The sequence below is a fragment of the Brachycentrus maculatus genome, unplaced genomic scaffold (assembly GCF_059751285.1).
Source record: "Brachycentrus maculatus isolate JH-2025_06_01 unplaced genomic scaffold, ASM5975128v1 h1tg000065l, whole genome shotgun sequence".
Taxonomy (NCBI): domain Eukaryota; kingdom Metazoa; phylum Arthropoda; class Insecta; order Trichoptera; family Brachycentridae; genus Brachycentrus; species Brachycentrus maculatus.
This window is the reverse complement of record NW_028280819.1, coordinates 1,230,001-1,256,218: the sequence shown is the minus strand read 5'-3', so window position 1 is coordinate 1,256,218 and position 26,218 is coordinate 1,230,001. Positions and strand designations below refer to the sequence as shown.

The following is a 26,218-nucleotide window of genomic DNA, read 5'->3' as shown; positions in this document are numbered from 1 at the left end:
CGAACCCGGGACGTCTAGTACGGTAGCCGAGCGTGCTGACCATTATACTACGGAGGCAGACGGACCTATTTTTAAATAAATAAAAAAATATATGTCCCGTATGTAATTAGGAACGTCAAAATACAAAATCTATTTAAATTTGTTTTTAGTTAATGACACCTTCAATTTGTATTCTATAAAGAAAATTAATTAAATTATAATCTTCAATGCTGTGAAATATATCGACGGATGTTGAAATCGAACCTCGACTTTTTTTAATGTACGTAAGTCGGGAAGTCGAATACTAAAAAAAATAAAACAAATTAAAATCTTTCAGTATATTTTATATTCAAACCAATGTCCGCGAATTTTAAGCTGTTAGTCATGCTTCTATAATATCCGCAAACCGGAGGAAAACATAGATTCCTATAGCTATTGCTACTTCTATAGTTCAACGGTAGGAAGAGAGGATGAAACGCATATAAGTTCTGATGCCCACACACGAATCGTAGCTTTCTTCACTTCCATGCATCAATGGATAAATGCAACCATACATTATTTATTACGTGTATTATATCATTCTCGCCGGAAAAGAATCACATGCAAGAATAATTTAATGGAAGCAGAATTACAACTTCCGATATATGAAAATTGAAAATTATATTTTCAGGCGTCTCCTAGTATGTTAAATAATTTGGGAAGAATCTAACAAACATTTTATGAAGATTTCTGCTGATAAAAACTTTCTGATTTAAACGATAGACGTCACTGAAAAAGTGTACCACATGAAAATTATAAACTAGTAATATAACTTAATAACGAAATTTCGAAATGTGAAATCATAGTGTATAAAGTGATCACTTAAACCAGCTTGTGAAGTATCGCAACCCCTTTACATGCCCAGATCTCCATATTCTTCTTCGTGTATGTTGAGACATCAATACGTAAATATACATATATATAAATGTATGTATGTGTTTGTGTATATATCGCTCACTCCTTTCAACAGTGTCAAATATCAAAAAACTTGATTTTTCAGGAGATCGTTTTTAAAGTTTTACACATATTTAAATCAAGATAGACGAAGAGAAATTAAGATGTATGGGTATTTACAGGGCTTACGACCTGTTGTACGCTGTATATATTTTTGCAAGGTATCACTCGCGGAACGCCAAAAGAACCTCGGCTACAGATTTCAATGCACTTTTTTCTTTCGTTTACCATTTAAGTAAGGTTACAAAAAGTGAGTCTGATCGTTTCTCTTGGGCGGTCAAGCGACTCGGTCTCGACTCTTTTGTCGGTCAATCCGACAAAAAACAGGAACACTCTCCATCTCCGCTATTAGAGAGATGGCGCGTTATCTCACATCGGCGTGTGTGAGATAAGTGCGTTATATAACCGCAAAACGGTGCCAACTTATCATTATCGTATCACAGCGTATCATTAGTGCACTTGTTCGATTGTACGTCATTTCAAGTGGTTGGATGTTGTAAATGGTATTGTGCATTTGGTTGGAGAATACGGTACACACCTCCTCCTTGAGCCTGTCATGGTTCAAAAAACGTAGTTTTGAAATAAATGGATGTATCGTCTTAATTTCTCTGTTTTAATACTACGATTACATCATTTTTCTACAGCAATACAATCTGTGACATACACTCATACTTACTTTTCTATAACATACACTGCTAGCTTTCTTATTTTGTTTTTTAACCTTATATTTTTTTCTCATTTGTTATATTTTCTCATTTTATATATTTTCTCATTTGTCAATTTTAAATATGCTTCTTACCTTATGTTTTCTCATTTATTTCTTTTAAATATGCTTATTGTGCCTATTTATTGTACCTGTTTATTGCTTTTATATTTTGCCATGTATTAGTATTAGTTTTGGTTATTTAAAAAAATCTTTTTTGTTACTTAATTATTTGTGTTCCAGTCTTGTTAACCTTAATCCCATGTCCAAAATGAGAAATAGAAATTACTCATCGGGAATATTATATGTATATATGGTTATTGTATGTAATGTGTTTTGAAATAAATAAATAAATTCCTCTACATCATGTATCATTTACATAAAAACGATTTTTCGTATTAAGACGACTACAAATATATAATAAATAAATGATGAGAAATATCATACAATTTGTCCCTTTTTTAATACAAATAAACAGTTGCTACGATGCAGTGCCCTATGCACCATTGAGTGCGGATAAGGGTTGGAAAAAATAAACATATTCATGTGCGGGCGCCATGGCGTAGTTGGGTAGACGCTTAACTGCGAAATTGGCGCCACAGATTCGATTCCCACCAATTGTAAAATGAATTCAAAAAATATTTATTTTCAATTGGTCTTGGTTTTTGTGATGTATTTTTCACATTAAACTTCCCTTTCATTACTATGCTACCTGCAGACAAACCTCTTAAAGTAGGGGATTTGAGGGTTATTACTTTTTTAATGGATATAATATATCGCTCACTCCTTACAACAACGTCATACATCAAAAATCGTCGATGTTCAGTTGTGCATGTTTTCGGAATGCCCAGAAAATGAACTGTATCCCAGCAAAAACGGCATATTTTTGACTTAATATTTACCCGCTACAGGGCAGAAAGTGTTGTTTTTATATTTTGAATAAAAAGCATTGTTTAATGTTAAATACAAGAAGCCGTCAAAATACACTTTTCCGTCATTTCCACTCTCGCGTGTTTCGAAACACAGCAATGCATTTAGCGGTGCACTTATGGTTATCCATTCACCAACTTTCCTTGCGAATTGTAAGGAAGCATTGTGCTCTGCTGTGTTTGAACACGCGTTTCTTTTCCCGACAATACGCCTTTTATGCTAGGACCGCGATTACGAAATACTCTCTACAACGAAAATTACTCTCACGCCATTGAATTATTATACCACGCGTTAATTTTTTACCTAACTCAAGGACAGAGTATCTTCCCCTGACTGCTATAGAGAGAATTCCTTCGTAATAGAGCTGAATTTATGTTAACTTTTACTTGAATTTGGTAATCAATTATTCTTCAAACCCTTATCCGCACCCCAATGGTGCGGATAAGGGTTTGAAGAAGAAGAATAGTTCTATTCTATTGTTTATTGAAGAAACTTATGTTTTTTCTAACTGTGTTTTACTATTGTTGTTATTAGTGCAAACACTTGTTATTCATTCATTCAAACCCTTATCTGCAACCCAATGGTGCATAGGGCACTGCATAATATAAACGCAGTGTTTTCTTAATCGTTAACACATGAAGGAAATGTGATCATCCCTCCGTTTCCGGTACCAGTCTAAGGTAATATTGAATAAATATAAGAGTGAAAAAATCACTTTTTATTTATTTGACCCCCCCTGGGAATCGAATCCGGGACCTCCAGTACGGTAGCCAAGCGTGCTGACCATTACACTACGGAGGCGGACAAAAATCGAATGCCAACATTTATCACATCACCATTCGCACATCTATCATATATCGTTTTTCTGCATTTTTTACGAAATAACGACAGATTATCTTCTATTGACTGGTATTGAGAAAATCCCTTCATAATAGAAGTTAATTTAACTTTTTTTTAAAAATAATTTTCTCCTTCTACTTGGTGTAGGCCTTGCGGCCTGTTTTGAAGAGGGATTGATCTCCTGCGATGTAGATTCCCAGTTATCAATTCATCTTTTTGGAGTCGTCTACCTTAGGATTAGCCGTGCTGTGTAATGTTAAAGAATATAAATGTTTCCATTCTCCTCACATGCGTACGCCGTTGTTTCCTTCGTTGCCTTCCCCACCTAACGACATCTTCCATCTCGCATATTTCTCTCTTAGACTCTTGCCAGATATGCTCCTTAAGGTGGAGATTGATCGGAGCATTTCGTCGTAACATCGCTCGCGGCGAGCATCAGCGAGCATCCGAAACTATGGATGGAGTACTCGGCTCGCTATGGTGACTGCCTGAATGCTCGCATCGTAACGTGTTACGTTACGGCGAAATGCTCCGGTCAGTCTCCACCTTTAGAGTCTTCATTTCTGACACTCTTATCGGCTTTTCGTTTCTGCGGATTCCGCTCAATTAATTACCAATATTTATTATATCACCCTTCTATTGTACATCGTTTTGCCGCACATTCGTTTGAGATATCTTGGTAGTAAGGTAAGAGTCTCCTTCTAATAATAATTATATTGGATAACTTACAAAGCACCATTAATTATTTTTGAAAATGAACATTTAAAAAATAAATTATTAAATAAACACACAAAAATAAAGATAACGCATCATTGACAAAAGTTCATGGTTTTTATTTACGTACAACTTTTTGTACATCTTAGCATTATGATTTCTTAATTATATACGTATGTAAACTGAAGGTGATTTATGAGGTCAGTAAAACAAATTATAGGTACCTGATAGTTTTCCATAAATGTAATTTCCACGTCAGTAGAAATATTCAACATATATTGAAGGGTATAAAGAAAAAAGTATCCATATCTCTTTTTGTCGATTATGAGTTTAATGTTTAAGCCAAGTTGACATTTTTAATTGCGGAAAATCTGTGTTGAAAAGTCGAATGGTGAGCATACTGTCCTCTCAGGATCTTTAAAAACTATGCTTCTCTGCATTGTATGTATGTCCCTACTAGAATCAACATCACACACACACACACACACACACATTCATTCATTTGCTAGATCTACACTAAATATTTTGTACTAATCTTTATGCCTGCCTCCGTAGTGTAATGGTCAGCACGCTCGGCTACCGTTCTGTAGGTCCCGGGTTCGATTCCCAGGGGGGTTCAAATAAATATAAGTGATTTTCCAATGTAATATTTATTCAATATTACCCTGGACTGGTACCTGAAGCGGAGGGCTGATCACCTTTCCTTCATGTGTAAAAACGATCAAGATAACACTGCGTTATATGACGCAGTGCCCTATGCACCATTTGGGTGCGGATAAGGGTTTTATTATTATTATTTTATTAATCTTTATGTTTCTGTGGTTAACTATAATTGACTAGTTTAATGTATATTTTTTAAATGTTTTGTTTTACAAATGTTGCTGTTGCTAATAAAAAAAAATAAAAAAATTGATCGTTTGTTCCAGAAAAAGGAGATCATATCTATAGCAATCGTATATACATCAAAACACGCGAGCAGCCATATTTTTTTAAAGAATTTTGATATCTTAATGATTCTATAAACACAAAAAACAAAGATTTCAAGCCTACAGGAATAATTGGCAACCAAAAAATTGACAGTACTAACATGGTAAGTTCAAGCCGTCCATTTTCAATGAATTTGTCCATGCATTGTTTTGTATTGCATGATATATGGGATGAATGGCTGTGATTTCTTTTTGTAGATTGTGGGTGTTTTAATTGATGAGACGATTTATTTATTATTTGATCATCTTAACGGTGTGCTAAAGGAAGTCATTGTCATTTATCCGGTGAGTAGTGCGGCGTATGAATGGCTTTCTTGAAGAAATTTCGTATAATTATTTTTTTTTATGTGATTTCGTACTCTTTTAAAAAAAAAAATACTCATATTATAATATTAAATTTATATTGTCATTCTTCCCACTGATAAGAAATAAAATAAAATGAAATAAAAATTACAACATTTTGAGTGTGTCCAAATACTTGTTAAGTATTTGGACACTCAAAATGTTATAAATAAATTATCTGGTCAAATTATAAGCTTAAATAATAAAAATGAAAATGGTATTTTCTGGCGTTTCTCATGTGTGTGATTATAATCCAGGACTTGGACCTCACATACTAATATAAGAGTTTCTGCTTGATAAAAAGCTTCTTTACATCTCACCAATAGATGTCTCTAGTGAAGTTCTAATGATTCAAGAACAAGGTTTCTAAATTGGTTCATATATAAAGAACTTCCAAGAATTTGAGTAGTGTGGTTGTCAATAATGGGTAGGATTGGTGAATGTTACACGTGTGTGATCACTTAAACCAGCCGATGACGGTCGTCAGCCCCGTAAATGCCCAGACTTCCATATTCTTCTTCATCTTTGATGAGATGTCAAAAAATAATATGAAAATAACTCCTGTAATTGGAGATAATCCAGATTTTGTGAACAAGTATTTGGACACACTCAAAATGTTGGAAATAAAAATTAGTTAAATAAATAAAAATAAGTTGAAAATTTGAGTTTTTTCTCTGAAACATTCAATATTTATGGCATACTATACTTAAACATTCCTAATTGACGAACGAAAATATTATTTCAAATCCTTTTATCATACAACTCGAATTATTGAATATGTATATTGAATACGCATATCGATAAAATTAAGAAAGGTGTGTTGAGATGGTTTGGACATGTAGAATGAATGAGTGAGGAAAGAACGGTAAAACAAATTTATGAGGCGAATGTTAGCGGGAAAAGAAGCAGAGGAAGACCGAGAAAAACATGGCACGATCAGGTATGCCAAATACTTGAAAGTGGTCAGGTTAGGAGTCGTAACAATCGGCGGGTATGTATGAGGAGATGCATGAACGTGGAAGAGGCGAAGAATGTTTGCAAGGACAGAGTGGTGTGGCGCTCTATTCTCTCTGCCTACCCCTGCGGGGAAGCGGCGTGATGGTTAGTTAGTTAGTTAGTTAGTATATTGAATACATAGTTAATATTTAGCGATCGGCATATACAAGGCAATAAACATTAAAATTGTTGGAATTTGCATCCAAGATGATTTTATGTTTTAGACTGTATAATATTTCATATATTTATTTTATAACAATTTGGTATTTGAGATAATGCAGTTTGATTTTTTATAAGGTTAAAATTGTATAATGTAACGATGTTTCATTAATCATAGTGCTAATAGTAATGTATACATACATATCGCTCACTCCTTTCAAGAACGTCATAAATCAAAAATCGTCAGTTTTCAGTTGTGCCCAGAATGCCCAGAAAATGTACTTTATCCCAGCAAAAGCGGCATATTTAAAGTTTAAAAATATGATGCAATGTATCAAGTCACTTATTGAACTTTTTACTGTGCAACAGACCTTTTTAAGTAGAACCTAGATGTTTTTTCTCCATTTGAAAAACATTTAGTTTATTAAAAAAAATCTAAACAATACCTTTTCTTCAAAATGCAAAAACAACACTTTCTGCCCTGTAGCGGGTTAATATTAAGTGTAAAAATATGCTGCTTTTGCTGGGATATAGTACATTTTCTGGGCATTCCGAAAACACGCACATTTGAAAATTGACGATTTTTTATTTATGACGTTCCTGAAAGGAGTGAGTGATGTATCATACATCGTTTTGCCATACTGAGAGATCGCATTTCGAATGCCTTCAGTCTTCTTTCATCCTACTTTTGCCACTTCCATACATTAGGGTTGGTACTAAGACTCCATTGTTTAAATTAAATTCTGTTCTAAAGGTATTTTCGCAGCAGGTACAGCTATTGGCCACTCCCTAGAGTCACGACACTTCACTACTTTGCTCGACTCACGACACGTGATTGTAATAATTGTTGTGCAATACTATTACTGTCGTTAAATGGAGAGCGTTTAATAAAAATATAACAAGTTAAAAGGCTTATTATTACACTTCGATATTACGAGTACAAATAGTACAAGGTGTTTCAAAAGAAAGTTTATATTCACAAGCTTTTGATTTCTCCAAATATGTACTTGTTTACAATTCTGGGTTTTCTCCACTTTTTAGTTATTTTGGGTTGTGTCGGCTTGTGGTCCCGTGGTTAGTGTCGCGGACTCTTGAGTCAGGGCTTGTCGGTTCGAACCCACTCTACCACAATTTGAAACATATTTCTTATAATGAGCCGCTTCATTCGAACCCTTATCCTCACCCCAATGGTGCATAGGGCACTGCATCATATAAACGCAGTGTTATCTTGATCGTTGGCACACGAAGGGAAAGGTGATCAGCCCTCCGCTTCTCTCCGCAGGTACTAGTCCAGGGTAATATTGAATAAATATTAGAGTGAAAAAATCACTTTTATTTATTAGACCCCCCTCTGGGAATCGAACCCGGGACCTCCAGAACCATAGCCGAGCGTTCTGACCATTACACTACGGAGGTGAACTTATGAGCCGCTTAGCCTCACATAAATAGTATGAAATTAAAGTGTTTTTGTAAATAATAAAAACACAAATATTTATTTAAAAAAAATCGATTATATATATATACATGTACATTTTTTTCGTATATCTCAACATAGCTGAAGAAAAATATGGAAGTCTGGGTATTTGCAGGGCTTGCGACTTGTCATAGGGTGATCAAGTGATCATATTACACACGTGCAACATTCACCATTCTACCCATGATTTGCAACTTTTTTACTGCTCGAATTTATTAAACTTTTAGATATATTAATCGTGACACAGTATGCGTGAGTTCACAAAAGCCATCTATGGTGGGATGAGGATATTATCTTCAAGAAATAATTGTTCATATTTTGTAGGTAATAGCAATGATTCCAACAGTAATAGTGTTGATAAACTCGAGACACAGCATGCGCGAGTTCACAATAGCCATCTATGGTGATGTAATATATTTTCATACTGTGTAGGTACTGTAATCATTTATAAGCATTTTATTCAAAAATGGCTTACTTTTTATCAATTCACTAAATTTAAACCCTCTTTTGAGACACCTTGTATATGTAGTATATGCACAAAAGTATACGCAAAATTCGGCCGCCTCTATTTCACATCCAAATGTAATTATTTTTCGGTTTTATATTGCAACACAGTTAGTGATATTGCGGGCCATATTCGAAAACACGTGTTTCGGTATCTTGAAATTGTAATATCCATTAATATTTTTCATTAAAAGTTATTTTAAAAGTGCGTTTGGGGACATTGAAGTCGTGAATAACAGTGAACCAAATTCTCCATCGTAGAACACATAGGTAAGTCAAAATTCTTCATTTTCTTTTGTAGTTTCGTAAAATTGTGGCTGCTTTTTTTAAAACTATTGTACTAAGCCTCACGCTGCTTCCCTGCATGAGTAGGCTGAAAGAGAATAGAACGCCACACCAATCTGTCTTTGCGAACCATTTTCACCTCTTCCACATTCATGCATCTCTTCATACATACCCGCCGATTATTCCGGCTCCTGACCTGACCACGCCCAAATATTTGAAATACTCGATTACGCCAAGTTTTTCTCGGCCTTCCTCTTCTTCTATTTCCAACTATATTCACCTCGTTAAATTTATTTACTTTTATTTCTTCACCCGTTCGATTCACGTGCGCAAACCATCTGAACACAGTTTTCTTTATTTTATCGATAATGCTTATCTCAGCCTTGCATTCTTTCTTTATATCACGATTTGAACATCTATCATACATCATTTTATCGCACATATGTCTGAGAGATCGCAAAAGAGTTATTGAAAGGTAAGAAGTTTTAAAAAATATATGTTAAAAATATTAATTTTTAAATTCCAGTACATTATATGGTATATACAAAAAAAAATCGTAGACAACACGTGTGACTTCACATGCAGCCGGTTGCGCACTGACTTCGAGAGTACACCCTTACCGTATAACGCGTTGTGTTTTAACGTTAATATATCGCTCACTCCTTTCAAGAACGTCATAAATCAAAATACTTGATTTTTCAGGAGAACGTTTTTAAAGTTTAAAAATATAATACAATGTATTAAAAATAAATATCAAGCCACTTATTGAACTTTTTACTGTGCAACAGATCTTTTTAGGTAAAACCTGAAGATTTTTTCTCCATTTTAAAATATTTAGTAAATTTAAAAAAAATTATAAAAAATACCTTTTCTTCAAAATGCATAAACAACACTTTCTGCCCTGTAGCGGGTAAATATTAAGTTAAAAATATGCCTCTTTTATTGGGATATAGTTCATTTTTTTAAGCATTCCGAAAACATGCACAACTTAAAATTGACAATTTTTTATTTATGACGTTCTTGAAAGGAGTGAGCGATATAATAATACCGTCGCCATGTTGAAATGGAAATATACGGGCAGTCTGAACATTATTATGTACTATACGATTGCAATGAAAGTTTATCATATTGATCAATTTATGTATGTAGATCGTAAAATGAATGCATCTAGTATACTCTGACCTGTATTCTCTTCGCATCCTTATTCGGAGAATTCCTGAGATCTTATGCACCTGTAAATCCAATACCTTTCACATTTGCTCTACAAAATTATTTACCTTATATACGAGTACATCTTTATTACGCGAATGTTGCATTTAATGATTGGGCTAGTACAAGCATTTATAAAATAAACATTGTACGTTCATATGTTTATAATGTTGTGTAACTGATTTTTTTGTTGATATTTTGATATTTATTTTGTTGATATTTATTTTGGATACATTACCCAACAATACAATTAAACCAGACAAAGTTTTCTTTCTCCAAGACGTCAGCAATGGTTAGTCTCAGCCTATTGTATCCTGTGTTGAGATGTCTGTGTTGGGATGGTTTGGACATGTAGAACGAATGAGTGAGGAAAGAACGGTAAAACAAATTTATGAGGCGAATGTTAGTGGGAAAAGAAGCAGAGGAAGACCGAAAAAAACATGGCACGATCAGGTGTGCTAAATACTTGAAAGTGGTCAGGTTAGGAGTCGTAACAATCGGCGGGTATGTATGAGGAGATGCATGAACGTGGAAGAGGCGAAGAATGTTTGCAAGGACAGAGTGGTGTGGCGCTCTATTCTCTCTGCCTACCCCTGCGGGATGCGGCGTGATGGTTAGTTAGTTAGTTAGTTTAATTGTATCCTTTCACTTCCTGAAAGTTTATTTTCTAGCTTAAATCAAGACGGCTTGCTTATGCCTATTAGCAGTGTAATTGTTGTATTAATTCATACAATGTGCATCTAGTCCAAGGACAAATACTGCATGTATTGTGCACTGCTTGTATGGCATACTACGTTCGGTGCTGAATGCAAGTAAATGTTGCATACAAACTATTCATATTGTGTTATGTGATTTTCCCACGGTTCTGCAGTAAATATGCAATAGTTTAATGCATTTTTTCTCACATCAGTAATGTGTTTTCATCGTTCGTGTGTGTTTAATTTATAAAATTTACTAAATCAACGTCACGCCGCTTCTTCGCAGGGTAGGCAGAGAGAATAGAAGGCCATACCACTTTGTCTTTGCAAATAATTCACATTCATGCATCTCTTCATATATATACCCGCCGATAACTATAAGTGAATTAACGTCTCTCTCTATCCCATATGCTTAAATTCAATTTGAACGTATTTCAGTTTCGTTATGCTTAGCGTAATTCCCATCTACACAATTGAGAATTTTCGAATGACTTTATATTTCTTGTACGTTCTCTATGTTTAGTTCCTTAAATAAACCTCAATTTGTATTTTTTCGAGAAATAAAAATTCTTTGTGTTCTGATCCACTCACATTTTTATTAACCAATTAGTTTCGGCAACAACCTGTTGCCTTCTTCAGGGTTTATTTATTACTGAATATTACTGAATATTATTTACTACTTTAAACTCTGAAGAGGGGTTGTTGCCGAAATTAGTTGGTTAATAAAAATGTGAGTGGATCAGAACACAAAGTATTTTTATTTCTCGAAATAATATATCAATATGATCCACAAAGTTAATGCTTTCAATATTCAAAACAAACTACATTTTGGTTTCAATTAACTAACCATCACGCCGCTTCTCCGTGAAAGTAGACAGAGAGAATAGAACGCCACACCAATCTGCCTGCAAACAATCTCAGCATTGCATTATTTCCCCAAATCACCATTTGAACATCGATCATACATCGTTTTGCCGTACTAAGACATCGCATTTCTCTTAAATCCTTCTCTTATATTCTTCTCTTGCCGACTCCATGCTTCACTTCCATACATAAGGGTTGAAACCTGAACTCCGTTGTGTACTTCCTGTTCAGCTTTCGCTGATAGATTTCTATTTGCTACATCTGATTTCAGTGCACCATTATCTCTGTTTCCCAGAATAATAAATATTTGATATTTATTGAAAACCCTTTACGACTTTTGATTGATATTTTAGCGGAATAATCTGAATATACCTTTTTGATTGTTAAGTCATAGCGATTGAACCATCCAAGCAAAATGTCAGGAGGTTCTAAGGCTAATAGCTTCTTGACATTTCCAATATAAGCTGTTGTAATATGTGACTAACCTCATAGATCCTCTGCTTATGCTAAAAATATTTTATAAAATACAGATTTATAGTCATAGATTTGTACTGACATTTCTTGGTGGAACTGCATTTTAAAGAAGGAAATAACAACTATGTAATTTTATTCTATAATATTTATTATAAAATTCAAGCTAAATCAGTTACAGCAAATAAAAGCCCATCAGAAAAACTAAACTGGCAGTGCACAACAGAGTTCTATTTCTAAGCCTAATGAACGAAAGTGAAGCATTGAGTTAGCAAAAGGATGAGAGTAGATTGAATGCAGACGAAATGCGATCTCTCAGTGCGGCAAAATCATGTATGGTAGATGTTCGAATAGTGAAATAAGGAACGTATACACGTGAAGTCTCGTTTGAACTGTGCTAGTCTGGAAGTTGGAAGTTGGCCATCCACAATGACGAGGAGCCCAACGAGCTGCCCTCCAGCGTGACAACCATCGCTCCGGAAGGCGTCCTGCCCAATACCTTGGCCATTCTCCAGCGCATGGACAAAAGGAAGGCGTTTTAATTTGTCGCCTCATCTTTTCCCCGCTCCAGACTCGACGGCCCGAGGCCGATTGACGACGTTTTAATCCATTTATTTTTTGTATATCATTATCATCATCATCCTATTATTATTATTATTATTATTATTATTACTATCCATGTCTTTAAAAGCGCCCTTGAGGTAGTATTTTACGAAAACGGGGCTATACAAATTATCCAAATTATTATATTATATGTATATGTATATTCTCTCTGCGGCGCAATGCTTAGTTAATAAATCAACTAACTAACTAACTAACTAACCGCCACGCAGCTTCCTCGCAGGGGAAGTCAGAGAAAATAGACCGCCACACAATTTTTTTAATTATAATTTTTAATCATAATCCACGTCTTTGTAAGCGCCCTTGAAGTAGTATTTTACGAAAATAACGCTATTTAAATTATCGTTTTTTAATAATTTTTATAATCTGTCTTAAAAATAAATTTTCGCCCCTTCCACATTCATGCATCTCCTTATATGTACATACCCGACGATTATTTCGACTCCTGACCTAAGCACGCCCAATCTAACAAGACGTAGTATATATGTAGTATGTAGTATGTATGTTTTCACTCTCAATTGCATACACGAGTGATAACCTACAAATATGTTAGATACGTCTGAAGTAATGGCGAGTATGTCGATCGCACATGTCGTAAACTATGTCGTAAACTGAATTTCTTTCTCGATGCATCTTTTTTTATGGTAAGCAAACATCTCAACACAAGTATTCAAGATATCGTCCGAAGAAAACGAGTTTGGATAATAAACAAAAATCGTGCTTTGTGAAATTGAGAGTCAACTGCGTACATAGTTTTTTGCACGTCTGATATTTACAACGGTGTCAAAAGTCTAAAGGCGTGTTCTTAAGGCTTAATATACATGCATTCGTGAAACAATTTGTTCACACAAACACACACACTCTCACATACTCACACACCCTCACATACACTCACACACACTTACCCTCTCTTCTAATTTCTCCCTTAATATACAAGAAAATTTTCATAACATATACCATACTTATGTATAATTATTTAATTGGCTATTATTTTTGTAAATCTTTCTATTTTTATACTTTTTATGTATCAAGTGTATAATTCCCAAGTTAATAAATAACTAAATAAATAAATAATAAACAATGATAACAATAAACCGCAACTTAATTTTCTTTAAACGCAGGTAACATTTTAAGTAAAATTAAGTCAACACTAAGTAAACATACTAGTAACCAGTTAAATTACATAAAAAATCAAATTTAAATTTCACAAAGTTGATTCAACTCTTCGTGAGGTATCGTAATTATTTTTTTTCATGTTTAGTTGTCTAGGCTAAGAATCAAACCAGGAAACTCGTGAACTAGCAATTTACTAAAAATTTCGCTTTATTTCAATATTTTCGTGATATAGCAAAAACACATGTATATACTGTGTATAAATCTTATTGGCGCACACTCTTTAATTGATTTTAAACAAATATCCACTTTAAATTGTTATTTTAAATCTAACAAGGGAGTCATTTTTAAACAACATTTTTGTGAACAAGATGGACCCCTAAAATTTTAAAATGGAGACCTTGGGAGAGTAAAAGAGGAAGACCTCAAAAAAGATGGTCCGACGATAAAGCCGCTGTTTGGTAGTAAAAGCTGGCTGCAAGCAGCAACAGACCGAAAAAAATGAGAGGATACGGAAGAGGCCCCTATCCAGCAATGGAGGACAGAAGGCTTAAGAAGAAGAAGAAGATTGGAGTGAAGAAACAATAATGTTTATTTAGACCCCCCTGGGGATCGAACTCGGGACCCCCAACATGGTAAATGCAAATTTCGAAATGGATTTTTATAGTCCATTAATAAAATTTATTTTTACAGTCCATTATGTATTGTTATTTCAACAAAATACCCGCATTTTTAATGTTGCACTTACATTTGATAAGGACGTGCAATATATTTCTCTTTTCTGTTTTCTCTTCTCCGCGTGATCTTCAATATACGACTTTTATCGGGTGATAAAAATCCAATCCGGTCATGACTCAGTACCATGAAATAAAACCATTAAAACTTTCATCCAAGCTCTCGGAATTTCGCACTTTGCTTTAAGGCGCTCCAAATAAGGAAGGTCCTGGGTTTTTTTATGATTTGAAACAAAGAACTTACCGGTTTTTAAAGAATGTGTGGGTAGCAAACAAATACATTTTGTTATTAATTGATCGTCTGAGAAGACCGAGAAGAAAGCATCTTGTATTATGTCCACATGCATCACAAATGTCAAAGGTTATTTTCTAAATTTGTTTGCCAGACACGCGAATAGAACTAATGATTTTTTTACACATTCATTGAAGGTGTATATTCTAGGAACTTTTGTAGTTCATGAGACACATATAATATTGGTGAATTTTATTTTGAACATTTTGTACAATATATGTGTACATTGGCGGGCTTATTGCTATAAAGGAATATCTTCCAACCAACCAAAAAAAACAGACTAGTGTGAACGATCTAGGCTTGTACCTTTTGATATCTGTTAGAAATTAGTGGGGAGATAATGCTTGAACAGGTTAAGACAAGGATTAGAAAAAAGAAAAATAAAGAAACATAAGAGAGCATAATTACAAATTAAGAATTTATTAGAGTAACATGAATAGAAAAACAAAATGACGATAGAGTAAGGAAGGCATGGGAAAAGGGAATCAGGTAGAAAGTTTAAAGAAGAGAGGAGGGGTCAGGGGAGGAGGAGATGGACAGTTAGGGTTCTAAGGTAAGATAATGATGTTTCAGGCGTTTTTTGAAGGTTAAAATAGAAGGTGCATTTTTACGTGTAGAGGTAGTTCATTCCAGAGTCTAGCCGCTTGTAGAGTAAAGGAATTACTGAGGAATGCTGTGTTGTGGCAAGGAATGGAGAGTGCCACAACACAGCATTCCTGGAGATTTTGCTTTGTCTAGTGATTTTTTTTTTCGGTACGTTTTAACATTTTTTGTATACATTCTGTAAAACGTTCTGTGATTTTCATTTGTCCATTTAAAAAAAATATTGTCTAGCAAACGAATTAATTTTTCTTACTATATTAAATAAAAATGTCTTCCGCAGGGTGAATAATCCAGGGTCTGAATAAGAAAGATTTTTTCATAAAATAGTCCGAGCTAAAAATACTTTAACACAGTCATTCGGTGTTCGTATTATTTTTCAGTATTATTTTTTCATTTACCGATGTATTTAATTATTAAATCGTAAATAACAATCAAGCTATTCTTGAACACTATCATTTACTTATTATACAATAATAATAATCGATACGTACAGCTGTTTTTATTATTACAGCCAGGATTAGGTCATCAAGACCTTTTCAAAGTTGACGCGCAAGTGAAATTCAATATTATTTTAGTGAAACCAAGATAGGTGTGACGGATGTTCATAAAAAAACGACGCAGTATCTATGATTTATGGGGAAAGTTATAATCTACATATAAAAATGCGTCATACAAGTCTTGTTAAAATATGATTTATCTATCATTTTGCGTGAATTCATAAAAATGCTAATCGAGAGAAAAATAATATCGCGTTACGATTTATTGAAAGACGTGAGATATTTTTCTTCTTCTTCCCCGCTACATCCCAACTTATCGTCTTTGTAGACTACTGGCGTTAGCTCTTTTCATCCTCAGGTTGTAGGCCCTTCTTTCGTGGACAACGTCACCCAGACCATGACTTTGTCGAATTATTAAAAAACGTGAGATGATTTTTTTAAACTGTTTGATATCAGACATGATTGTTTTCTTTGCAGTTATTATTCTTAGCTTATCTTGTTGAAAATTTCGACCCAGAAACTAAAGTAAAATGCGGAATAGAGATCTCTCGAATAGTTTTTATAAGATGAGAAATATATTCGTAACGGCAGCCTCAGTATGAAATTTTCGCAAAGAATGGTAAGTTGTTTTGTTTAGTCAGTACTTCTATGCGGAGTTGAACTGTGGACACTAAAAATGAACCGATTAGAAGAATTCAAAACATGGATACATCGCAGAATGCTATACATTCCATGGACCGATATGGTCAGCAGCGCAAATGTGCCCCAAAGAGCAGAGCAGGGAGACAGTTACTGACTGATATCAAGGTCTGGAAGGTGTCCTATTTGGAGGATGTGCTAAGAAGACGAGCAAGAGAGGAAAAGTACTAGCTATTGAATGTAACCATTAAAGTCAAAATATAGTCAACGACGTATGGGCAAGAAACAGATATCATGGCTCCGGTATATATGAGATTGGACGGGGATCAGTACCGTCGCCATTTTTATTATTTATTGAAATATTTCAACTCTAGATTAAATTTCATGTGCATATAAAAAATATGTACGGATTAATATGTATATTAATAATATAATCTGCATGTAAATTTATACTTTTAATCAGCAATCTTTCTAACAAAATAATAAAGAAAATTTACAACATATTTATACACAATATATACAATATTATATTATATATTATGTGTTGAGAGGAGAGAAGTACGAGCTATTGAACCTAATCACAAAACGCAATAGAGGTTCGATAAGGTGTGGGCAGAAGACAGATCTCCTGGCTCCGGAATATACGAGATTAGAGGAATCAGGACCATCAAGGCGCTGTTAAGAACTGCCCAAGACAAGGACTATTTCTCACAAGTGATAGTCGATGACACGTACAGAAGAAGAAGATTCTTAGCAGTATTATAGATTGATTATGCTGCTTGTCGAGCCCTCGCCGAACACATTTTGAGAACAGCAGCTGTAGCTAGATGTTATGAGATGCTAGAACCAGAATTATTCACTTAGTTTAACGTTCATTAGATCATTATACAGATGATCTAAATTGCTCCTGACATCGACCTTTACTGTGTCAGTGAAAATCGATTACCGGAGATAAATTCAAAGAATTAGTGACCCTATACGGAGGTCAACACAACCATTTACTTTCACAAGCTGAGACATAATTTATATACCTGTAAACCGCTTTAATGGTTATTGACTTTATATAATATATTACAATATTTCTATATTACATACAAACTAATAGTTATACAAAAACATACGATTAAAAATTGTATGTTTTTGTATAACTATTAGTCTTGGAAATTGTAAATGAACTATTCGAAACTCACTGAAACCAGTTGGAAAAAAGTACGAATAAAAAAAGTGGTCAAAAACAAAGTCATCTTCTTCTTCTTCTTTTTTTATGTCCTGTCATTCTCCGGTCTGCTCCTGGGAGGTGGAAGACCAGAAAAACAAAGAAATATTTTTATTTTAAAAATATCACTCGTGAAATATAAATTTAAAAAAAATGATTATTTAAACAATATATTTTTTTAATTATATTCTTCTTCTTCTAACCCTTATCCGCACCCAATGGTGAATAGAACACTGCATCGTATTCACACAGTGCTATCTTGATCGTTATTTATGTGAAGGCAAGGTGATCACTCCTTCGCTTCAGGACCAGTCCAGGGTAATATTAAATAAATATTAAAGTGAAAAATCATCAATATCACCCCCCCTTCTGGAAATCGAGCCCGGGATCTCCAGCACGGTAGCTAAACACGATAACCATGACACCACGGAGACGGACAACTATTAGTCTTGGAAATGCAAATAAACTTGCCGAAACCGGTTGGAGTAAAGTACAAATAAAAAAGTGGTCAAAAAAGTTATAATTTTATTATATAAAAATAACATACTAAACATAAAATAATTTATAACAATAAATATTATAAAAAATAAAATTTTAAGTTAATTATTTAAAACAAATTCAATTTTATTGTATTAAATATGTTTTTTTTTTATATTGAGCACATTTATAAGGCCACTTTTTCAAGTTAATTAATGTAACCACGACTAGTTTCAACAACGTTCTTATCACAGGAGAAAATACAAACTGTTAGTATTTTCACCTGTTAATGAGAAAAACTGTAGTTCTCGAAACTAGTCGTGTTTACATTAATGAGCTCACAAATGTGGTCTTATACAAGTGTTTTGCTTTAATATTCAAATCATCGTGTAACTCCACAATATTGATGCCAAATCAATAAATAATAGCATGATTGAATATAACAGGTTTCGTGCTTTTATGCGTTGATGTAATAGAGCTTCAGCGCGTGGTTCGCAAAAAAAACTAACATGACTTTTATTGCCATTTCTTTTTTTTCTTATGAGGTATAAACTATCTATTTTTTATTACATACATTGTGTTGCATTTTTTAATGTTTTTAGAACAAGGTTTCGCAAGCATTAGTTTTTCTAAATTAAGAAAATAAACGAAAATCGTGTTACATCAGATTTTTTTAAACGTTTAGTTTTAGTAAATAAATTGGGACATCAATTAATATACCTAGCCTTTGTATATTAATTGATCAAGATAATACCTTAAATATAATACATCATAATGTGTGAATATCTTAAAATATTCCTGTATTACAAATTAAGCATGTAATTCATGTTGTATAAAAGAGAGATAATTAAATACTTGAGGATTATACAAGTCAGATATTTTTCAAATATCTTTTATATATTATTTCTGAATCGGTGATATTCATTTCAATTAGAATCTTCCACAGTGAAATTTCATAAGTTTCTTTAAAAAACTTCACCGAATACCTTAAGCTATTTAATTATTAGAAATTCAGTACGCAATTTATGTTGTATAGATGTTACATTTACAGATGAAACTTGCGAAGAAGAGATTAGACGCCAAAAATACAAAATGTACCGTGTCTAAGCTAGACAAAATCTGGAAAGACCGGGGTGTGAGTAACACCAAGATAAAGCTTGTCAGGAGCTTGGTCCACTCCATTTTTCTCTATGCTTCTGAAACATGGACCATAAAAGGCAGCATAAAGGAGAAAATTGACGCTTTCGAAATGTGGTGTTGGAGGCGCATGATCCGAATTCCGTGGACAGCTAGACGCACCAACTAGTCCATTCACCAGGAATTACATTCGGATGGCTTGACTCTGGCCAATGTCTGTACACGACGGATTCTTCAGTTCTTTGGACATGTTGCGCGTGGCAATGAGGATAGCATGGAATGACTGGATCGGAAGCCTAGAGGAAAAGTGATGGACCGATCAAGTTAAGGCAGCAACAGGCACCTCGGTGGTTGAAGAGCTACGTGAAGCACAGTCAAGGGATAACTGGAGAAGAATCATTGCTTCCACAAGGGTCACAACCCTCAGTTATAAGGAATAAGACGAAGAAGAGAAGATGATTTAAAAGAGGGAAACAAGTGAATACTAAAGGCGGGATAGTCGATAGCCCACAACTTAATTCTCTTTAATCCCTGGTAACATTTAACGTTAATTGAATATTTTGCTTAAAACAGCATTTTAATTTTTCTCTCTAACGTGCATTGTATAATAAATTATCTTGAATAATCTGCCAACGGACTTTCCATACATTGCACATATCTGTTTTAAAATATGCTTAAACCAGATCCATAACAAATTTTCTGTGTCAAATAAATTATTTTATATAAATGAGGTCTTTTTGTGCAAGGTTTTAAAATAGCGTGTACCTAATATCGTACCAAAAGTTAACGCATACCCATGGCCCAAAATGAGTAATTAGTACAGTCTACATATAAGTAAATTTATTCAAATTGACATGTAATTTCGTTTCGTCAGAAAACCTCGTAGGTTATAATTCGGTCATATCATGGTTGTGCAATTCTAACTTGGTCATTGGTCATTCAAATAATTATTTGGGCGTGTGGGTATTGAAATCATTTATATACTTAAGACTAACTTACTTGCCGTCACGCCGCTTCTCCGCAGGGGTAGGCAGATAATATGGAACAAAAAACCAATCTGTCTTTGCAAACATTCTTCGCCCTTTTTCTACTACTACTAATACTACCACCACGCCGTTTTCTCGCAGGGGTAGGCAGAAATTTTAGAACGCCTCGCCTCCTTCACATCCATACATCTAGTCATACATGCCCTCCGATCACGCAGACTTTTGACACCGCCAGATTTTAGGTTCTGATTGATATGATCGTGCCAAGTCTTTTTCGGTTTCCTCGTTCTGTTTTCCCTCTCACATTCGCCACATATATTTTCTTAGTCGTTCTCTCGTTATTTATTCGCTCCAAATGTCCATACCACCGTAAATTTTCTTTTCTTGAAATACATAAATGCGATCGTTCAGACGAATGTACGGAAAAACGATCAAATAAGGAACGGTTGAATATAAGTAAGCATTATCGATAAAATTAAGTAATGTGTGTTGAGATGGTAAGGATAAGTGAATCGAATGAGTGAGGAGAGAACGGTATAAAAAAATGATGAGGCGAAAATAGCTAGAAACAGTGCAGAAAAAACCGAGAAAAACTTGGCATGATCAAGTATTTGAAAAAAATTTGGGCCTGGTCAGGTCGAGAGACAAAATAATCGGTGGGTATGTATGAGGAGTAACACTTTACCTTTAATTTTTTTTTCAAAAACATATATTTATTTCAAAGAAAAACCTATTTTTCAGTTCAAAGTCGGTGTTTTTAGCAAAAAAATCTTCTCAAAAAAAAATCCGCCCGCCAATGGTACATAAGATATTGCATTCTATAAAGGCAGTGTTATATTCATCTATATTAATATTAGCCCTCCGATTCAGGTAGCAGTCTAGGGTAGTATTGAATAAAAATTAAAGTGGAAAAATCACTTTTATTTTAAACAAACATTTTATCACGTTAAATGTTACCTGGCTTCAAAGAAAATTAAGTTGTGGGCCATCGATTGTCCGCCTTAACACAGTGATGTGAAATTGTGTATGAAATGAGTACTAAGCAAGATACATATTAAAACAAATTTAAAAGAAAGATAAACACTATAATTAATTATCGGTCAACCATATGGAGGTCAGCCTTGATCTGATTTTCGACACAACACCTGCGACCGAATGCAACACGCTATACAAAACACATTTTAGGACCTACATATCCATCTAATAAATATACATTTGCTAATAAAAGATATTTGAGAATGTTGTTTTGATCGAATGTGTAACGTTAATTAATTTCATTATCGCTTTTATGAAACGTGATATCGGAAATCTATTCACATAAAGAAATCATTATTCCAACCAATAAAATATTTTAATGCTGCTCATTTATTTTATTAATTACCAATTATTTTTACATCTCAACATAGGTGATAAAGAATATGGAAGTTACGCTTTTCAAATTTTCAAACTCCTTATATTAAAATTTACATATTTATCGTGGGTGTATAGGCAAAAAACGTTAACTCGAAAATATGAAATTTTGACTTAATAATGCATGGTTTTCAACGTTCTATAGACTGCCAAAATACACAAAGTAGTTTGAAATGTCATATTTATGTAGTTAAAAAGCAAATTATACTTTAAGTTTAATAGCGGTAATTTTATGCAGATTGAAAGTTTTAAAGAACTGGGATATTTATATTTATATATATATATATATATATATATATATATATATATATATATATATATATATATATATATATATATATATATATATATATATATATATATATATATATATATATATATATATATAGGGTCCGCCATCTAAAGTTTTTTTTTTCAACTAGTGCTTATTTCGTGAATGGTAACACTTAGCTCATGTCTGATTTGACAGATAATTAGTTTTATTCTTCCGCTGAGCGAATATGGTTGTGTATACGCTTGAACAACGCTGGGAAATATTGCGACATTACTTTGAAAATCATGGTAATGTTACAGAATGTGTGCGAAAATTGCGTACGGTTTTTGGAAGAAGAGAAGCACCGTCAGCTCCGTATGTTCGTTATCTTGTGAAAAAAGTGAAAGAAACTGGCATCCTCATCGATAAACCAAAGCGTGAAAAGCCAAAAACAGTGCGTACACCCGAGAATATCGATGTTGTGGCAGAAAGTGTGCGTGAAGCGCCATCAACATCAATTCACCGTCGTTCTCAACAATTGAACATTTCGGAGACATCATTGAGACGAATTTTGCATAAAGACCTTGGTATGACGCCATACAAAGTCCAATTGGTTCAGGAGTTGAAGCCAACTGACCATCCAATGCGTTTTCGCTTCGCTGAGTGGGCCTGCGATCGACTTACAGAAGATGCCGATTTTGCCAAAAAAATCATCTTTTCGGATGAAGCTCATTTTGATCTTGGCGGGTATGTAAACAAGCAAAATTGTCGTATTTGGGGCACAGAAAACCCGCACGCATACATTGAAAAGCCGGTACACCCAAAACGAGTCACTGTTTGGTGCGGATTTTGGTCCAGAGGCATAATTGGGCCATTTTTCTTTGAAAATGAGCAAGGAGTGGCCGTTACAGTCAATGGCGATCGTTATCGGGCCATGTTGAACGGATTTTTGTTCACAAAAATTGAAGAGGAGGATATTGGCAACATTTGGTTTCAACAGGACGGCGCTACGTGCCACACAGCCGAAGCTACACTCGATGTTTTGCGCCCTGTTTTTGAAAAAAAAAAGTTATTTGGCGGACCCTTTATATATATATATATATATATATATATATATATATATATATATATATATATATATATATATATATATATATATAATATATATATATATAAATATATATATATGTAATAAAATACCTAGGTACCTACCTATACATTTTATTAAGTACTTACAAATAGTACCTACACAAAACAGTTCTACCACCAGATGTCGCATGCGTCGCTCAGAATAAAACAAAAGACTTCCGATAATATTATGAACTGTCAGAATCAGATAGATAGATAGATAGATAGATAGATATAAAATTATTATAAAGATAAATTAAGAATAAACTTTAATTACAAAGCAACACATTGTTTATTTTATTATTATACACCCACTTTACATATTATTTACACTTAATTTTCAAAAGGAAAATATTACCACGTTATAAAACGACAATTTTGTTAATTGGAAATGGATTATGAAACATTAGATGTATTAAAACAATTACTACAATATGTTCGGAGTGAGAGAGAAAAATTAGAAGATGATCAAAGAAAACGATTAGAAGATAATCAAAGAAGACGTGGAAATTTAAGAACTAGTGATAAAATTAAAGATAAAAGTCCATGTAAGATTTGTAAAAATTTAAATAAGGGAACTCGATATCACCCTGAAGCAACGTGCTGGTTTAAAACAAAGGAGGATGATAAGATTAATAATAAAAATAATGTGGAAAAAATTTCTACAAAATATAAAATAAAATATACTCCAGGAAAGAAGAATTTAGAAGTAGATTGTCTAAGCAGGAATCCAGTATTAAAATCGAATGAAAATGCAGATGAACAATTAAAAGTTGTAAATTTGGTTAAATTAGAAGATATTTTAAAAGATCAGAATAAAAATGAAGACATACAAATAACACAGAAACAGTGCTTGAAAAATGAAAATAAAAATAAAGTAGAAAAAACTTCTACGAAAGATGAAATAAAATATACTCCAGGAAAGAAAAATTTAGAAGTAGATTGTCTAAGCCGGAACCCAGTTTTAGAATCGAATAAAAATGCAGATGAACAATTAAAAGTTGTACATTTGGTTATATTAGAAGATACTTTAAGAGATCTGAATAAAAATGAAGGAATTCAAAAGAAAAAAACAAATGGATTGAGAAAAACTGTGTCTACTTTAAAAGGGTCAAGAAGAAAAAAAAATACAAAAAAAAGAAAGAAAAAAAAGAACGGAAAAAAAGAAAAAATAAAGAAAGAAAGAAAAAAAAAACAAGAAAGAAAAAAAGAAAGAAAAAAAAAAGAAGGAAAAAAGATAGGAGGAAAAAATAAAAAAAATAAACTTTATCATATCACTAAACTTATACCAGTCCCTTCACTACAAGAAGATGATCCGGAGGACGAGTGAAAATTTTACTATGAATTTTCATCCCCAAGGGGGGAGATGTAATAAAATACCTAGGTACCTACCTATACATTTTATTAAGTACTTACAAATAGTACCTACACAAAACAGTTCTACCACCAGATGTCGCATGCGTCGCTCAGAATAAAACAAAAGACTTCCGATAATATTATTAACTGTCAGAATCAGATAGATAGATAGATAGATAGATATAAAATAATTATAAAGATAAATTAAGAATAAACTTTAATTACAAAGCAACACATTGTTTATTTTATTATTATACACCCACTTTACATATTATTTACACTTAATTTTCAAAAGGAAAATATTACCACGTTATATATATATATATATATATATATATATATATATATATATATATATATATATATATATATATATATATATATATATATATATATATATATACATATGTGTGTGAAGATCAGTTTCATAACATTATAAACACTTGACTTGGCATGACCAGATAATCAAAGGGCATGTAAAACTTAATGTGTGGATTTCAAGGAAGCGAGGAGTGTGTGTCAGAACAGAAGAGTGTGGCGTTCCGTCCTCTCTGCCTACCCCTATAGGGAAACGGTGTGATACTAGTAGTATTATATAATATATTATATATCGTATAATTGACACGTTCTTTCATATGTTAGTTCTCGGCAACATCTTTTCACATATTCTATTCAAAAGTAACTTATTCATTATTCCAATTATTTTTAGTATAAAATATAATTCTCAAATATAAAATAAATCTTACCTCTTCTCTTGAAGGCTTGTTTTGAAAGTTTGGGTGATCAGTGACCTGAAAATATAAGAAAAAATAGTTATAAAAAATTCCGTTTTTTTTAAAAAAATACATATAAGTATTTATATATATTATTGGATGCTGAAAAGATAATAGAACATCGAAAAATATCCTTTGAAAAAAATTTAAACGATTTTAAAAATTACAAATAAAAAAATAAAAATTGAAACTAATGTAACATTTTAATAATGATGAGTACTTCAATAATTATTCCGCATCATTTTCAAACATTATTTTTCTTTTAATTTGACACTGAAAATATCATTAAAATATATTTTAAAAGCCTATTTTTAGTCGAACAAAAAAAGTAAGACGTGAGAGTTTGATTTCAATATTCTGATCGAAAAAGTGCTGAATGCAGTACTAAATACCTCAGTTTTGTGCAAAAACCCATGCAGAATTGTCATATAAATTAAATGTGCATTTCCGTCCGACAAAGGTACGAGTTTCACAAGTTTTTAGGCAATAAAAGCGTGACGCTGGCTTGCATTACCGAGAGTACGGTAAGTGTAGAGCCTGCGGGCAAGTACAATACTAAGATTATTTAGTCCTATTGTGGACAGATAATATTATTCATCAACGTCCGTCGATTATGAAACTTGCGGCAAGTCGTGAACCAATTTCCAATGATTAATACAATTGTTGAATGCGTTTTACAATTTAGAAATATCTGATTCACGAATAGATGCAGCTTTCAACACAAATCTGGGCAGACATAGTTTTAAAAATTGCAACTCTAATTAAAGATTTGCCATGGTGTTTGCTTGCGTTCCAGTGATTTTACTCGTCTAACCTTAAACGTACCCAATGGTATA

The 26,218-nt window shown here is 33.2% G+C and overlaps 1 protein-coding gene and 1 long non-coding RNA gene across 2 annotated transcripts in view; one reads left to right on the top strand and one right to left on the bottom strand.

Moving 5' to 3' along the window:
- The window catches only part of Pxd (Peroxidase), a 112,195-nt gene that overhangs the window by 27,943 nt on the left and 58,034 nt on the right, over window positions 1–26,218 (bottom strand). The window contains exon 2 of the mRNA XM_088256697.1: window positions 25,356–25,400. The gene's annotated coding sequence lies outside the window, so the exon portion shown is untranslated. The remainder of the gene's footprint in view (window positions 1–25,355; window positions 25,401–26,218) is intronic.
- Window positions 5,159–26,218, top strand: part of LOC148311406 (uncharacterized) — a 166,133-nt gene continuing 145,073 nt past the window's right edge. The window contains exon 1 of the long non-coding RNA XR_015837268.1: window positions 5,159–5,249. This is a non-coding gene — a long non-coding RNA (uncharacterized LOC148311406). The remainder of the gene's footprint in view (window positions 5,250–26,218) is intronic.